This window comes from Cannabis sativa, chromosome 3, assembly GCF_029168945.1.
Source record: "Cannabis sativa cultivar Pink pepper isolate KNU-18-1 chromosome 3, ASM2916894v1, whole genome shotgun sequence".
Taxonomy (NCBI): Eukaryota; Viridiplantae; Streptophyta; class Magnoliopsida; order Rosales; family Cannabaceae; genus Cannabis; species Cannabis sativa.
Window position 1 is genome coordinate 14,869,860 of NC_083603.1, and position 14,362 is coordinate 14,884,221.

The 14,362-nt window shown below is 31.9% G+C and overlaps 1 non-coding gene across 1 annotated transcript; it reads right to left on the reverse strand.

Moving 5' to 3' along the window:
• Window positions 1-1,147: 1,147 nt before the first annotated feature.
• LOC115711725 (small nucleolar RNA R71) lies at window positions 1,148-1,252 on the reverse strand. The gene has a single exon (XR_004010604.2). It is a non-coding gene; the product is annotated as a small nucleolar RNA R71 (small nucleolar RNA).
• Between the last annotated feature and the right edge of the window lie 13,110 nt (window positions 1,253-14,362).

Below are 14,362 nucleotides of genomic sequence, written 5' to 3' on the forward strand. Positions count from 1 at the left end.
TGAAACGAAAGTATTTGCATGACTTATGTGACGAGTAGATTATTACTTAATGCTGATTTCATGTTAGTTTAATTAAGGAATTAATTAGATAACATGTGATTTAGAATCTAGAAGATCTGAAAGGAGCTAGGTTATTTCATAATCTGTCATTCACTCCAAGAATAGGATAGTAATTAATCATTAACAATTTGGGTAAACAACAACAGGATTCTCCTCCCTATTGCCTCATCTTGCTCAACTTTAAAGTGTGTTATTAAGTTTTCTGGATTTCTTTCATATTTTACTGCTTTTAATTCATAATTGCTTTCGATTTACCGAATAGAATCATAAGTATAATTTAGTGGTACTTAATCCAATTCCCTGTGGGATCGACCTCACCTGTGTGAGATTTACTACTTGATTGCGTATACTTGCGTAGTGTTTAAAATTATAGCAACAAGTTTTTGGCGCCGTTGCCGGGGAATTGTATAAAGATTGATATTACATAAAATTATACTAACTTCTACTTTGGTTTATTTTTTTTCTTGCTAATTTCTAATCTGTTCTTGCAAGATTGTTTCTATCTATTTCAGGAATTCTAAGTGTATGCGCCGTGAAGGACAAGCAGTCATAGTACCAGTTGATCCTGAAATTGAGAAGACTTGTAGGAGAAACAGAAAGAACAAGAGGCAAGAAAGAGTTTCAAGAATCGCCGAAACATCAGAAATCATGGCTGCTAATGTGAATGCGAATGCTCCAAATAACGGTCATAATGGTGGTGCCGTTGAAGATCAAGCTAATGGCCGTAGCTTGAGAGATTACATTCTCCCTACTCTTACTGGAGTGCAGTCATGTATCGAGCCACCGGCGATGGATGCGAATAACTTTGAGATCAAACCCGCCATACTCCGGATGGTGCAGTCTTCAGTCCAGTTTGGTGGACTCCCTTCTGAAGATCCTAATCTGCATCTATCGAACTTCATGGAGTTATGTCAGACCTTCAAAGTCAATGGGGTTAGTGATGACGCCATCCGTTTGAGACTGTTTCCATTCTCATTGAGAGAGCGAGCCAAGAGTTGGTTGATCTCCTTGCCACCAAATTCTATAGCAACATGGACAGACTTAGCAACAAAATTTCGTCTAAATTCTTCCCTCCAGAAAGTACGCAAAGCCGCGAGGAGAAATAAACAACTTCGTCGGCAAGATAATGAATCTCTCCATGAGGCTTGGGAGAGGTTTAAAGATCTAATCGAAAATGCCCTCATCATGGCATAGAGAAGTGGATGCTTTGGTTCACAATTTCTACAACGGGTTGGTTGGTAACACTAGAACTCGATAGATGCGGCGGTGGTGGAGCTTTCATGAGAAAGAGTGCTAATGAGGCTTACGATCTATTGGAGGAGATGGCTCTAAATAATCGGCGGTGGCCAACTGAAAGGAGTCAAACTAAGAAAGTAGCTGGTGTGCTAGAGGTTGATGCCATCACAAAGTTGACAGCTCAAGTTGAGGCCTTGACAAAGCTGATTGCAGGGCAAGCTAAACAAGCCCAAGTTATTTGTGAGATATGTGGAGGCAACCATCACTTTTCAGAGTGTCGAGCGGATGTGGATAATTTGCCAATGGATCAAGCAAAAGCCATTGGGAACTACTCCCAAAATAATAATTATGGGCACAACCAACGGGGGTTCTACCACAGAGAAATCACCCAACAAAACCAACAACAAAGTCCTAGTGGCTCCAATATCCAAGCTGATTTATTGCTCCAATTCATGATGGAAACTAGAGCATCTATTAAAACTCTAGAAACTCAAATGGAACAATTGGCTACTCAAGTGGCAAACCAAGCTCAAGGAAATTCACCTAGCACTAGTGAGGCAAAAGGAAAAGAACAATGTAAAGCAATTTCCTTGAGGAGTGGAAAGAATTATGATGGGCCTGATGTGGTACAACCATTCAATGAAGAAGTTAAAGATCAATCAGCACCAACTCCAACATCAATAGAAAAGAAAACTACTGATAGCCCTGCACCACCACAACAGTCTCCACCAATCAGTATTGATCATCATGTGAAGATACCTTATCCTCAGAGACTCCGAAAGACCAATCTAGACAAGCAGTTTACAAAATTTCTAGAGGTCTTCAAAAGACTACACATCAACATTCCTTTTGTCAAGCCTTGGAACAAATGCCCCGTTATGTGAAGTTCATGAAGGAGATATTGTCTAAGATGAGAAAAATGGAGGACTATGAAACGGTGGCATTAAGCGAGGAGTGTAGAGCCATTTTGCAAAAGAAACTACCGCCCAAGCTTAAAGATCCGGGTAGTTTCAATATTCCATGCTCTATAGGGGGTTCGGTGGAAACTAAAGCTCTATGTGATCTGGGAGCAAGCATTAATCTAATGCCGTTGTCTGTCTTCAAAAGGCTAGGATTGGGAAAAGCAAAGCCCACAACAGTGACTCTACAACTAGCGGATCGTTCTCTAACTCATCCTCGTGGCATAATTGAAGATGTACTGGTGAAGGTTGGTAAGTTTATCTTCCCTGCTGATTTCTTAATTCTTGATATGGAGGAAGATTCAACTATTCCCATTATTTTGGGAAGACCATTCTTGGCCACGGGTCGAGCATTAATAGATGTTCAAAAGGGGGAGTTAAAGTTGCGAGTCCAAGATGAAGAGGTCAATTTTAATGTTTTTGCCCCAACTGACATTCCTACCTGTTGCAAGATCGAGATGGTGAAGGGTTCTTTTGTTAAAGCTGATAAGAAGAAAGCAAAGCCTAAAGAGCGACTTCGAACGATTCAGCGTCGTTGGAAAAGATTGATGTGTGGTAGTTCTGAAGGTGAGCTTACTCTTGTGCAAAACTCTGAAATCAACACTATTGGTGGTAAATTTTCTTCATTCAGTACGAGGGCTCTTTTGGATGCAAAGGGTGGACTTGATCCCTTCTGATGGGGCTCAGGTAAGTTTCTCTCACCCTGGTTTATTTTCATACATTGGGGACAATGTGCATTTTAGTTTGGGGGGGGAGACTTAAATTTTTCAGTTTATTTGTTTTAGTTTAGTTTGTTTTAGTTTTTTAGTCTTGTGTGATAGCTAAATTGAAAGATTGATTGAATTGTTGTTAATCACTTGTGCAATGGATTAAAACATAACTGTGTGCTTGACTTGCAACTGTTTGAATTAAATTGGATGTGTGTTAGGAAGTGATTCATGTAGATTTAAAACATTTGCTATTCTCACATATCACCTCTGTTCTATTTGGTTTGTGGAATGATTGATTGAACATGGAATAGAATTTGTTTGACATACTCTCTTGAAGCGAAATCCTTGATGATTTTTGTTTGGAAAGTGATTTAGGCAAGTTTTCTTTGGAACGATTGAGCCTTTCAAGCCTGCCTATGAATTTTTTTTTTACCATAGTATACCCAAAGTTGAGCCTTAGCCTGTTTGAAAAAAAAACTTTTCACCACTTAACTGAGCTAAATTCGTTATCTTCAACTCTTTTCACCCTGAACATATCTTATTATGCCATGAGCCTTGAAGCAAGTTTGGGGGGAATAAGTGCTGTAAGTGAAAAAAATATAAAGTGTAGGAATGAGAGATTGAAAAAAAAGAAAAAAAAAGAATAATATTGTGTGTTGTGCCTATAAAAAAAAAAAAAAATGTGTCTTCTTGAAAAAAGTTAAGAAAATTATGAGGTACACACATAAGAAAAATAGCAATCTCTTATTTCTGTTTTTGGGATATATGGAAAGAAAGCAAAAGAATTGTCTAGGTTTGTTTGGTATAATTGTGCTTATGGTATAGTATAGCCTAAATGACTTCTCACCTACCCATGTACCTAAGCCATGTGATGCTAACCGAAAAAGACCTATTGATTCCAAATAGAAATTTGTCAACATTAGTGGAGAGAGGTATGTCATTCAAACTTATTGATCATGTGTTAGTGGGATGTTGGAAAGTTAGAACAGTTGTGATATTGATGGAAATTGCGATGCTTTATGTTTGTATGACTTACTTACTTGTAAACTGCACATTCAACTTAGTTCTTAGAGTTGGCAAGTTGAAATTCTGGTTATTGATGGATTGAAGTTGTGCAGGTGGTGGTAACAATTAAATTGTTGGAAAGTTCAGCTATCATTGTCAGTTTTCTTAGTTTAGTCTTAGTTTACTCGGGGACGAGTAAAGAGTCAGTTTGGGGGAGTTTGTTAGGCTATTTTTAGCCTATGTTTTGGATCCAATTTATGTGCATTCTTAGCTGTGTTGGGACGGAATTACGCTTGTTTTCTATGTTTTCAGGTTCTTTGGAGTAAAAGAGGTCTCGGGTGCAGAAATTCATTGAAAGACGTGCTGAGCCGAAGAAAAACTTAATTTTTGAGTTTTTCCATATCTGGCCGCGGCGATGAAGAGGCTCGCCGCGGCGAGTTACGAGAAACGTAAAAGCACCTAAAATTGGCAAATTCTCGCCGCGGCGAGAGGAAGCTTGGCCGCGGCGAGATCCCGTACGGACCAGGGGTATTTTCGTCCATCGAACCCTAAATTTCAAGTATAAATAGAAAACTGCGATTGGAAGTCAGGGAGAGCGATTTGGAACCCTAAAACACGGTGAGAGCGGCGGCAGGAAGAGCATAGAGATTCAAGTGAAGATCCAGAATTCATCCTCCAACAGTTCTTTTCTTTATTCCTCTTTAATTTATTTATGTTGAATATTGCTATAGGAATGGTTATGGATTTATTTCTGAACTAAATTTCCCATTTAGGGAGGATGATGATTGTTGTTTAATGTTTTGCCTAGTTAATGTTTAATTACCATTCCTCAATTCTTGTGTGTGAAATTATCTTAGTTTGTTCTTAATTTCATGTTTAAGATTGATCACCTTGTGCATGCTCTATGATCTCAATTCAAAATCTGAAAAGTGAGAATTGAGAATGCTAAAATTAAGATAATCAATGTTCTATGTGAAACGAAAGTATTTGCATGACTTATGTGACGAGTAGATTATTACTTAATGCTGATTTCATGTTAGTTTAATTAAGGAATTAATTAGATAACATGTGATTTAGAATCTAGAAGATCTGAAAGGAGCTAGGTTATTTCATAATCTGTCATTCACTCCAAGAATAGGATAGTAATTAATCATTAACAATTTGGGTAAACAACAACAGGATTCTCCTCCCTATTGCCTCATCTTGCTCAACTTTAAAGTGTGTTATTAAGTTTTCTGAATTTCTTTCATATTTTACTGCTTTTAATTCATAATTGCTTTCGATTTACCGAATAGAATCATAAGTATAATTTAGTGGTACTTAATCCAATTCCCTGTGGGATCGACCTCACCTGTGTGAGATTTACTACTTGATTGCGTATACTTGCGTAGTGTTTAAAATTATAGCAACAGCTTCCACCATTGTTTCGCAATTGCAAGTCAAGTATGGTCGCCACCATTAGGGTGATCCATACCATACAAAACACTTACAAACTACTTATCATGCGAGGTTAAACGGTGCAAAATTGCTAGTGAACGTTCCTCCATTAGGGAGGATTACTCACTAAAACAAACGCGGTGTAAAACCCACAATGGAGATCGAATATCTTAATAATAAAGCTCATTATTTAAAAAGAGTTGTATTTTATTTGATTCTCTTTATTTATTCTATTTATTTTAAATATATATTTATTTAATTAAAATTTTCAATTTAGAATGAAAAATTCTAAATATAAATTTTAATTTAATATTTATAAATTTTACTTAGATGGATGTGAAAATAACATGAATTATTTTCATCTTAGTAATGATTTCCAATAAATATTTAGAAAAATATTCAATTTAAGTTGTTACAAAATTAATTTAAATTAATTTACAACTCAAATTTTATTTTCTATAAATATATATTGCATTTCGAAAAATTAAAGTATTTAAGAATACAATTTTCGAAAAATACATGTTAAAATAAAAAATAAATCCTGGAAAAATTATTCTAATTTAATGTTGGCCCAAATTTAATTAATAAAATTAATTTACAACAAAAAATATAATTTTCCTATTTAATTAAATATATTTAAGAAAAATTTCAAATATTTAAGCATGATGATGAAAATCAACTTAAATATTAATTTTCTATTTAATTAAATACACTAGAAAAATACTTCAAGCGAAAATATCACCTATCTAGATTTTCTTTTAAATAATTAATTCAATTTCTAATAATATTTTAATTCATTTATTTAAAAATTAATCAATTAATGAAAAAATCATTGATTTAAGTTGGTCCAAAATTAAAATAAATAATTTACAACTTTAATCTATTTTTCAAATAAAATTCGAAATTCCAGCATTTAAGAAATGCAATTTCGAAATTTGATTAATCAAATAAAGAAAAAATATATTTTGAAAATTATTTAAATTTAGTTGAAAAAATAAATTTCAACTGAAATAATTTTCTATTTAATTAAGTGTCATAAAAAAAGAAATATTTAAGTATGATGATGAAAATCAACTTAGATATTTAATTTTCAAATTAATTAAATGTATTAAATTCAAGAAATAAATAATTAAGTGTAGAGAAGGCTTAATTATTAATCTCTAGTTTAATACTAGGAAAAAATATACTTAAAATAAATTGTACCAAAATTAATTATTTAAATAATTAATTTCACAATGTATAATATTTTCCTATTTAATATTAGAAATAATAAGCAGTCTAGAAATAACTATCTAGAAAATATCTTATTTGACTAAGTATCTTTTCCACAAAATTTGAAAAAAATATCTAATTTAAGTTGTATTAGAAAAAATCTAGAACTTAAATATTTTCAAATTTAAATTTAATTAAATATCAAAAATTAAGTTGTAACCACTTAATTTAAAAATATTCCATTTTAAGTTAATATTCGAAAAGATATTAACTCAAAAAATATCTAAAATATTCTATTTTAAGTTAATATTCGAAAAGATATTAACTTAAAAAAAATATCTAAAGAATCTTAATAACCAATGCCTAAAATTCCTCAACTTAATTTTGAAATTTTAAATCAAAAATATATTCAGATTTAAGTTGGTTAGTTGTAGATAATTAAATATCAACTTAAATAGGAATATTTAATGAAAAATTTACATTAAGCTTCAGAAAGAATCTAGATGGTTATAATTCTATATTTAATTAAATACAAAAAAATACATATAGTTTAGCTTAGAATAAAAAATTCTTTAAACTATAATTTTCTTAAATTAATTTCAAAATAAATGAAATTAATTATGTTGCTAATCAATTTTATTAGGTTAAACTAGTTTAATTAACCTAGTACAATCATTCAAATCAGGCAAACGGGCCTTCACAATTGGGGTGGTTCATGTGAGGGGGTGCTGGGTTCAGTATGTCGTACCCACTACTATGGCTCTCAACTCTCACACAAGGCCCAAAAGAGAGGAATTTAACCTTAAAATGAACAACTGTTATTAATTGAATAGGCCCAAAAACTAAATGGGCCTAAATAAAATCTATCAAGAACTATGATAATTTATTTTAGCAACAACAACATATATGCATCTATAATAAAATTAAACACATAGGCTCACACAGGCACACTTTGGATGGGTCCTATCATGTTGCTAGGTCATACACAGATGAAAGAAGATTGTAAATATACCTGTTACAAATTATTATCTTGACCAAGGGAGCCATCAGATCATTAGATCTGGCAAAAAGTAACCATGGCTATTTGCAATCAAGTAATAATAGGTTTTGAAAACTTACAAACAAGGTTAGCTGGATAGTTGGATGTAGGATTTATTTAATTTTAAATAAATAATTTCGAAAAATAATTAATTAAATAAATAAAAATTTATTTTCATAAAAAAAAATTAAAAAATTTTCGAAATTTAAAAAAAAATTTAAAATTAAACCTACAATTTTGAAAAATTAGGTTTCATCCAACCTAAATATCATTTCAAAATTTGCTAACTACTTTTAAAATTTAAATGTTATTTTATAAATAGAAATTAAATAAAAAATTAAAAAAGATAAATGAATATCTTTTTCAGATTTTAAATATAATTTAAATAAATAAAATAACAAAATTCAAAAGTTAGCAAAATATCTTATATCTATTTAAAATTACATGATTATAGTTATCTTATTTTAAATTTAAATAAGGTCAAATTATTTAAAAAAAAATTAATTTAAAATATTTTAAATCTGACCTTAAATTTAAAAATAAGATAAGATATAATCAAATTTTAAAATAAGATAGAATATTAAGCAAAAAAGATAGATACTAACTATTTTCAAATTCAAATTACACTAATATCTTGAATTAAATTTAAAAAATATTAAATTAATTCAAAATGATAATTAGAATTGAATTAGGAATAGTAATAGTATAAATACAGAACTACACAAAAAATCGGAAGTTAATTCCATGAAAAAGCATGAAAAAACGAAGAAAAACGAAAAAATTGTGAGCTGTACGGACAGTTTTCGCGATTGCAGGAAAATTTCAGCACAACTCCGATTTTTTCGAATCTTCAAAAAATCATAACTAATTCAAATTAAATCGAAATTGAGTTATGTAAAAAAGTAACTTGCTTAATTTTCTCCATACTATCCAATAAAAATAATTACAGAAAAAGATATTCAATTATTTTTAACGAAAATCTACAAACACCAATCAATCATCAAATAACACTCAATACAACATGATACCATCCAAAAACAAACAAACAATCGTTTTAAAGTTCAAATTTCTTGCAAGTAAATCAATTACCATGTCTCTGAGGCCAGTTGTTGGAATTTATTTTACTAGGATCTTAGATTTACTCACAAGTATGTTGATTAACACCCTAAATATGAACTTTCTAAAACGATGAAATAAACACATATAAAGTTTAGGAAACCTTACATTGGGTGCAGCGGAATAATATGACTCCTTCCGTTCAGATATCTAGCCCTTGATTCCTTTCTGTAGCAGAGCATTATCAATATCTGAACCTGGATCTCTTTCTCTGAATCTTTGATGTTGAAACTCCTTCTTGCTGAAAGTCTTTCTTCACGATCTTCCTCACTATGATTGAGGTATCACTTGCTGTGTGTGGGCACTACTCATACACTAAGGATTTCGAAATTCAAGAGGAAGAGAGAGAGTGGGTTCGGCCAAAGATAGGGAGAGAGAAGGCTCAGGTTTTTCTGATTCAGAAAGTGTCAGAAAAAAGTGTAATTTTCCTGAAGCCTTCACTATCTATTTATAGCATTCCACTAGGGTTAGGTTTGAATTATTTGGCATTAAAATAATGAAAATATCAGAGGGAAAAACCCTACAAAAGTGGCCGGCCCTACATAGTGGATTTGGGCCTCACTTTTTGCAATTTTTGCAGTTTTATCTTTTCTGCATCTGATTTTCTCTAAAACGCCAATTTTCTAATTCAACCATTTAAATGCCAATTCTAACTATTTAATAACTATAAATAATTATTAAATAATATTGTCATTTATCATATTTATTAATTGAACCATACAAAGTATCATAATTAACAAATATGCCCCTAAAACTCTTTCTTTACAATTTCGCCCTTACTTAGTGAAAAATTCACAAATAGACATAATCTAATTTGAGAATTATAATTGATTAATCAAAACCAATTATATGAGTCTTATAAGCAATATTATCTCAACTAGTGTGGGGACCATGGGTCTATATAACCGAGCTTCCAATAAGTAGATCAAGAATTTAGCACTAAAATTAACTAACTTATTAATTCTTCGTTGAATCCACGCATAGAACTTAGAATTGCACTCTCAGTATATAGAATGCTCTATATGTTCCACCATATAGACACATCATTAGTTATCCATTGTTATAATCCTAATGTGATCAATGATCCCCTATATGAATGATCTACACTGTAAAGGGATTAGATTACCGTTACACCCTACAATGTATTTTATCCTTAAAACACTTGACCCCGTATAAATGATATTTCAGCTTATGTGAAATGAGTACTCCACCATTTTTGTTCGTTTGGTCAAGCTCGAAGGAGATCATCCTTTGCTTACTATTCGCCATATAGAAGCTATAGATTCCATGTTTATGTTAGCGCTCCCACTCAATTGCACTACCGTGTTCCCAAAATGTACGTATCACCCTGACCTAAAAGTAGGCTTAACTAACAAATCAAAGAACACGAATAGCCTCTCGAGATTGAGCCTATTCATATCAGGATTAAGATCATTTGATCTAGGATCAACTAGGCGATATTGACTTGAATAGATATTACGGTAAGTTTAATAAATCTAAGTCAAAGTTCAATATCGGTCCCTTCCGATGCATACTCCATGCATCCAACCTGAGCTTTACTTTAACCAATGCTCTGGAAAGAACATAGCACTTCTCCAAATGCAAGTAAACTCTGTTGTAGATTATCATATCAGTAAAACCCTATGTCTGATAAATCTAGGAAACTTTATTCACATAGTCATGTTTACTTTCCAATGTGTTGACGGCACAATAAACAGGATCAAGTATGTGAAAAGGGTTTCAGATGAATTTATACATTATGTACATATAATCATGAAATAAATCATGTGAACCATGCAACATTAAATGTTATTTCTGATCTATATTAATAAGTAAATCTGATTATATTGAAATGAGTTTTATTTAGGGCATAAAACCCAACAAAATTCCCATTCGAATTTAAATTCCTGGGAAATCTCAAACGAGATATTTTTTCTGCTGCGTTGAATGATAGTATTTTGGCCATAACTCTCTTGATATTACTCGGAATTGGATGATTCAAGATGTTCCGGAAAGATAAAAGAGAGATCTAGAACTTTTATGTTTTGACTTTTTCCAAAATCTAATCAGATAGTGGAATTCCGGCTTGAAGTTTCTGCTTTATTTTCTTGCACAATTTTCTCTATTTTAAATATCATGATATTTTTATCTTTTTCCCATTTTTTTCTCTGATATTTTTCTAATCTTCTTCTATTTTAAATCTGCACAAATAAAAGATAACAAGTGTAAAAATGCTCCAAACATGATTAAAACTCAATTAAAAATATACTAAACTTAATCTAAAATTAATACTAAAAATAACCTAACAAATTCCCCCAAACTAAGCTTTTACTCGTCCTCGAGTAAAATACTAAATAAACATTAAACAAGTCAATCTCCAAAACATGAGTAAATTTCAAGTAGCTTCAATAACATGATTATGAAAAATTTCACTTATACATACAATCCAGAATTTCTGTTCAATTACACCCTTGACAGATTTCAATTTATTTTCATTTAGCTCATGAAACCATAGAATACAATTAACTAACAACTAAATCACTTTATGCATGCCACTTACAATCATCAATCCACTAACCTAAAATTCCATATGCTTGCAATACTTACTATTCTCCACTAATATAAATTAATGCACAACCAAGAATCAGAAGGTCTTTCTAGGCTTGTAATGTTAGGCTTAGGGTAAAGGTAGTTGAAATGGTCATTTAGGTTTTACTATACCATAAGCTTCTCCAATCATGCCTCCTAAAATATTTTTCACACAATCCCAATACCCCTTTTTCTAATTACATGAGAGATATTATTATTTTTTTTCCAACAAGATTGCAACAACTTAATGTTTATCTTCTTTTTTTCTAGATTTGACATTGGTTGTCAGATTTTTCTTTCTTTTTTTTTTCAAGTTGTTGCCAATCAATTTTTTTTTATATATTCTCTCAATTTTCATACATTTTTCCACACACACAACAAACTTCCCATCCAAATTCCCCCAAACTAAAGATCTACTTATGGTATAATTTGGGTTAAATATCTTGGATATTTATGGGTTTATCTTTTCTAGGCTCATATGTGTTGAACAAAGAATAGGTTAAGGCTCAAAAAAGGGTAACTACGATAAAATTACAAGGATGGCTTGAAAGGCACAATCGATCCAAAAAATTGCCTAAATCACTTTCCTAGTCATGCATAATTTATTATTTCGCCTCAAATAGCAAGCAAGCAAGTTCTAGAATTTTCCAAGCAACTTTCCACATGTTCCAATTAACATACATAAACCAATTCAATTACTGAAAAATTACTTAATATGATTCCATATTCTTTTAAAGCACAAAATTGAAATTAGTCAAGAGTATAACATCACCAAGCACACGGATTTTTTGAAATATAAATGAACATTTCAAATCATGCTATCTACCTACTTTCAAATTGACTCACATTAATCAAATTGACTCACAATAATAAAAACTAAAAATTAAAAATTAAAAGACATAAAACTTAAAAACAAAAAACTAAAAATAAAAATTTAAGTCACCTCCCCAAACTAAAGTGACACATTGTCCCCAATGTGACATTAAAGAAAAAGGAAAAGGAGACTTACCTGGGTGCCACATCACTAAGCGGTTGACGCCCATAATAAGCGTCATGCAAGACAACTTGAAAATTATTGTTGTACTTGCCTTCAAGCTTGGCAAGCGTTGAGTTTGTACCAAAGTCAGCACCAACAACATAAAATTTTGGATGATGAGCTTGGGGAGAAGCCTTTTGTAGCTTGTAGAGGATATAATATGGTATTGATGACATATATGGATCCATTGGTGGTTTATTTGTCAATATCATTGATGAAGTCGAATCAATGATGCCATGTTCTTCCTTATCCTCCAATGTCACAGTAGTTACACTTTCATCCAACAACCCTTCTTCTTGTTGCTCACTCTCCACTTGGCTATCCACACCCTCACTTGTGATTTCATATTCAATGATTTCTTGATCATGGATGAATTCATTCTCTTCCATGATTTCATTCACTCCACGACATTCATTATTTACCAAGTAAGAATCTGATGTAGCCAAATTTTGAGTTAATACCACTTCAAAAGGATCTTGATCTTCAATTGTAGGCTCATTATCTTTCTTGTATTCAAATAATGACCCTTCTTCATTGTACCAATAACTCTCATAACTTTCATCATTGGAGGTATTACATTCTGAATCATGAGCCATTGAATTATCACATAAGGATCTCACCATGTCAGTTAAACGATTAATCTCTCCTAGAAGTGATAGTAGTTGCTCCTCTTTTTCAGTTTGTTGGGATGAATTTGGGCAGTAAGGTGGGTATTGGTGACTCCAACCCTGAAGTGATGGATCCCAATGCCAGTCGTAATCAAAATTTGCCATATTATTCAACAGATTTATTACATCATAGCCTCTCATTAATAGAGGCAATCCAGTTGCCTCTGCTCCATATTAAACCCAGCTTCTTGTTTCATCGTTCAAGTCCATTATAAAAGAGCCACGTAAAACACCCACTTGAGAAAGTGGGATAACCTCTCTCTCCATACTCTTTAAATCTCCTCCAAGCAGAATAGAATGGTTCATTGTGTTGTTGGGCAAAATCCTCAAGATATAGCATCTGGATTTATCTTGCAGGTCAAACTCATCAATAAAACATTAGTAAAATTAAAAAAAAAAATAAAACTAAATTAGTACTAAAAAGATAAAAATTTGAAATAACAAAATTAATACTAAAAATAAGAAGAAAAACTAAATTAGAACAAAATTTAATTTTTAATAATATTAACTAACGATCCCCGGCAACGGTGGGTGACCCGGGTGTTGGAAATTATTTTACCAGGATCTTAGATCTACTCACAAGTATGTTTATTAACACCCTAAATATGAACTTTCTAAAACAATGAAATAAACACGTATAAAGTTTAAGAAACCTTACATTGGTTGCAGCGGAATAATATGACTCCTTCCGTTCATATATCTAGCCCTTGATTCCTTTCTGTAGCAGAGCATTATCAATATCTGAACCTGGATCTCTTTCTCTGAATCTTTGATGCTGAAACTCCTTTTGCTGAATGTCTTTCTTCACGATCTTCCTCACTATGATTGAGGTATCACTTGATGTGTGTGGGCACTACTCTTACACTAAGAATTTCGAAATCTCAATGAGGAAGAGAGAGAGAGAGTGGGTTCAGCCAAAGATAGAGAGAGAGAAGGCTCAGTTTTTTCTGAATGAAAAAGTAGAAAATTTAAGTGTAAATTTCCTGAAGCCTTCACTATCTATTTATAGCATTCCACTAGGGTTAGGTTTGAATTATTTGGCATTAAAATAATGAAAATATCAGTTTAAATTGCCTACAACAGTGGCTCGCCATGCTTAGTGGATTTTGGCCTCACTTTTTGCAATTTTGCAGTTTTATCTTTTCTGCATCTGATTTTCGCAAAAACGCCAATTTTCTAATTCAACCATTTAAATGTCAATTCTAACTATTTAATAACTATAAATAATTATTAAATAATATTGTCATTTATCATATTTATTAATTGAACCATACATAGTATCATAGTTAACAAAT